The sequence below is a fragment of the Triticum urartu genome, unplaced genomic scaffold, assembly GCF_003073215.2.
Source record: "Triticum urartu cultivar G1812 unplaced genomic scaffold, Tu2.1 TuUngrouped_contig_10500, whole genome shotgun sequence".
NCBI lineage: Eukaryota > Viridiplantae > Streptophyta > Magnoliopsida > Poales > Poaceae > Triticum > Triticum urartu.
In genome coordinates this window covers 4,780-9,156 of record NW_024111374.1, presented here as the reverse complement: position 1 = coordinate 9,156, position 4,377 = coordinate 4,780, and the positions used below count along the sequence as shown (strand labels likewise).

The following is a 4,377-nucleotide window of genomic DNA, read 5'->3' as shown; positions in this document are numbered from 1 at the left end:
AAAAAATATGACCTAGCACGGCCGCCGGCGGTACCTTCTCCGCAAGAATTCGTGTTGTGCCACTACCACGTCACATCCATGTCCTAGACCAGAAGGAATTTGCCAGACCCTCCCAGGTGGCAGCGACCCAAATAGAGGCAGGTACTGGATGGATTCTCCCAAGCTATCCAATGCATGTCCTTTTTTCTCCATAACTATTTTGTTCTTTTATTAGTCCTCTGTAGAACCTACAGAAGTTGATGAAGCACCAAGTTTTCTTTCTTTTCAATCTGATGTTAAATCTTACATGATGTTAAATCTTACATGAAAGCAGTACATGCATCCTTACATGAAAGCAGTACATGCATCCGAGAGAAACTATTGTTTCATTACTACTAGATTACAGTACAGATGGACATACAAAAGATTTACATCCGTTCTATCAAATACATAGGGAGCTATCTTTGGCGTAGATATTTACCAGAAAGAAAGATCTCCTTCAAGATTCGCTCAAGAAGATTCTTGCTTCACGGATGCACCTAAACTTCCTTGAGAGAACCCTAGCGGTTCTCCTCCAAGATGTCCTGAATTTTGAAATTCTGTCTACAAAGCGCCGGCCTGGAACAGACGTACACCATGAACTGCATCGCCTTCATGAGGGACTGAAAACCGACTTCTCCCTTCACAACGAAGCAGGACTCCTCGACGCGGATGTTGGACCTGACGAGCAGCCGCAGGTGTTGGACCTGATAGATCAGAAAAAAAAGAACTGGGATGCCCTAGAGCGTCCACCATCTCCATTGGAATTGTGGTTGCACAATGTAACATTAGTGGCAACCCAAGCTGAGGCAGGTATTAGATCGATTCTCTAAAACCTATACTATCACTCTTTGCATGCACGCCTCTTTTTTACCAATAAATGTTCTGTTCTTTAGTTAATAATACTTTGTAGCACACCTAGAAGTTCATATGCACCTGTCCTTTTCATGAAACCCCTTTGCTCTAATTAATAGCACATATATAAGTTCATATTTGGTTGCCGCCCAACTAACAAGTTTAAGCTCAATTAGGCAAGGCACTTACTTTTACTTCCACTTACCAATATTGTGCTTGTAGAACATTGTACGTTACATTGAGGATTGTCCGATCAACCTCAGCCAGCAATGACACAACCTACATCATTAGTTCCGTCTAGCGACAACACCACCTCGAGCAGGTACCATCTTCTGCATGAAATCAAGCCACCTCCAGCAGGATCCATATTGGAAAACAAGTTCAAATAGTTTACCAATAGTATACTGTGAGAATGTTCTTTATAAAGCATAATGGAAATCCAAGGAACAAAAGTCATGAATGAAGCAAAAAAGATTACAGAGAACAAACTTCTCAATAATCAGGTATTTCACTTCTCATCTTTTACATGTGTTAAATAATTGTTGTTGTTTTATGAATTTCCAAAAACTGCAGGCAAATATATTCGAAAAGAAAGTATGTCCATATGTAATTACATTAGAAGATGATTCAAATGAAGACTATGAAGAAACTTCACACATGTTAAAATACTTTAAAAGAGTGCATGAAAGAACACTTTACACATGTCAAAACTTTACATTTCCAATTTAAGAAAAGCAACCGTCCTATTTTATAATCCAAACGACATGGTATAGTATCTTACCTTGCAGGCGGGACAGGACAAAAAACATGACCAGTATAGCATTGACAGTATCAATGACGAGGTACTCCCATCAAAGAAACAAAATTCATATTTTTAAATGTTAGAACGGACATTCACTAGCACCTTGGTGCTACAATGCCCCATATGCATCTCTGAACACGACTATTTTTTTATTAAAGCTAGCCTAGCAAGGAAATTATGTTACTGACATTCAAATTTTAGTGAACGAATGGGATTCAAAATCTACAGGAAAAACGGAAAAAAGGACAGCATGCAAAAATAGGAGAAAAGAATCAACAGAAGACAAGATGATTAGGAAAGCACCTGGAAGGAACACAGGGTAGAACAAGGCAGAGCAAGTGCTAAACTACAAACTTAATTCCCTTGATTGTACTTATACAAATATATTCTAGATACTCTAAATACTTCGTACTCCCTTCGTTCACAAATATACGATGTTCTAACTTTTTTGTGAATCGGATGTATATAGACACGCTTTAGTGTGTTTGTTCACTCATTTCAGTCCATATTGAAATATCCAAAACATCTTATATTTGTGAGCGGAGGGAGTAGTAATTTGCGTTGGCATACAATTGTGTTTATTTTGAGCTCATGAGAACATGGATTTAACTTATTATGTGTGCATCCAGACAAATCCACTTTGGAGACTATGAGTGTTTAGTTGTGCTCATCTTAGTATTTAATTATGCAAATTCTATTGATATTACGTCTTCCTTTCTCATATGAACTTAATTTTTTTTAGCATCACAAGGAATTGATAAAGGAGGCTTTTGTTTATAATGACAATAGAATCAAAAAGGAGGTGTACTTAGTTGGTTATGTAGATCCGTAACATGTCTGGTCCGCATAATCATTCTTGAAAATCACCAGGTCCTTATGATAGATGTGCGCCTCTCTAACACGCATTTTCACCTTTTGACATTCATATTCAATAAATGATTACAAATATGAGGCATCCACGGACTATAGGATTATTGGAATCTCCACTGTACCGCAGGACTTAAATGGCCGAGATAGCAAATCTTGGTAGTGCTTTACGCATACTGTGCTTCAAGACATCAGGCATGGAGAGCGAAAACCGATTTCACTCAACTAATTATAAATTATCAATTTTGTAGTCTAAGGTACCATCATCAATTATGTCTGTGAATTTACTACAAAAGAGTTGTCCATGCACTAAGGGAAAGTGCATGTATACACTGATCAATACAAAACAAATGATTTGTTTAGGCATAAAAATTATTAAAAAGAGCATGTGCCACGACTTGTATACATATGAACTAGATGGGTGTGGACTTGAACGTTCGCTGGGCAGAGGCCATCTCCTTCGCCATGAACTAGATGGATTTTAACAGCCTTTTATATAACCATAAGTACATGGATATGATGTACTACTCTGCATAAGCATTGGAAACATACATCAGCATTTGATGGAAATAGTTCAATAATACCAAACATCGACACTATATATCATTTGATACTTCAAGCCTGTTCTATAGGACAATCCAATGGTGAGAGCATCCGAGCATCGTTCTATATTATATTGCAATCAGACCTAATTAATTTTACTATTCACTTATTAAAATCACAAATACACAAATTACTTCCTTAATTTTGCGAATATTAATGGGCGTACGGGGCCAGACCAATACCAATTTCAATCCCAAGCCCGGAAAAAGTGGAAAGGACAAACTAATTAACATTTTGCCTTAAGCTGTGCTACGCGTCCACTACTTACTATCGCCATTTTGTAGATGGACAAGAAGTCAATCTGGATGAAAATCAACAACAACCAGTATGCAGGATAGGAACATTTGTCACTATCAAGCAGTACCTTAAATTATATCGGCTCAATCGTACGAAGACAAAAGAAATGGGAGAAGAGAGATGGGGGGACCTGTAGGTGGAAGAATGCAATGCCGAAGCCGGGCTGTCGCTGTTGAGGACGAAGAGGATGCGTCGGAGTGCCTCGCTTGGGGACAGCATTGACGCCAATGGCTCGACGCTTGGGGACGGACAACACCCCCAAGATCCCAAAATCGCGTAGGAGCTAATGGAACGAGATCCACTACTTCATCGCCTCCATGGATACATACTGGGAAGGAACCGTCGACTTCGACGACCTCGCATCCTCCATCACGCAGCTGCTATTAGGGCCCTGCTCCCATTGACCGGCCTGGGAGATCGACGAGGCACGCGGGAATCCAAACCAAGCGCCGTCCCAGCCATGAGGTGCGTGCAGGCAAGGACCAGGAGGTTGAAAACCGAGGGGGGGCTTAGGGGTCATCTTCAGATGCGGTGGATCCAAGATGGCTCAGCCATTTCCATGGCTAGGAGCTCCGAGAAGACAAAGAAGAGGACGAAATCACTATTCTGACCCTTTAAATGAACGTTGTCATAAAATGAACTCGACGTCAAGGTATTTCACGATTTGACTTTTTTAGCAATGCCATAGCCCGCGGCGTTTCTGTCCAATATAGAAACGCCGAGGTAACTAGCGTGTCTGACCAAAGAAGAAACGCCGAGGTAGCTAGCGTTGCGGACCAGGTAAGAAACGCCGAAGGTGCTGGCGTTGCAGCCCATCATGGAAACGCCAACGATTATGGCGTTGCTGCCCTCTTTGGTCATAATTAATTAGCCTTATTAATTAGGTTGTCCATCCAGGTTCCACATGCACATGAAAAAGGGCAGCAACGCCATGG

General features: G+C 40.6%; 1 long non-coding RNA gene across 1 annotated transcript; it reads right to left on the bottom strand.

Annotated features, from left to right (window-relative positions):
* Positions 1 to 236: 236 nt before the first annotated feature.
* Positions 237 to 4,056, bottom strand: LOC125526562. The gene is made up of 2 exons (XR_007291777.1): positions 3,573 to 4,056; positions 237 to 3,071 (listed from the first exon to the last, which is right to left on the bottom strand). It is a non-coding gene; the product is annotated as an uncharacterized LOC125526562 (long non-coding RNA).
* Between the last annotated feature and the right edge of the window lie 321 nt (positions 4,057 to 4,377).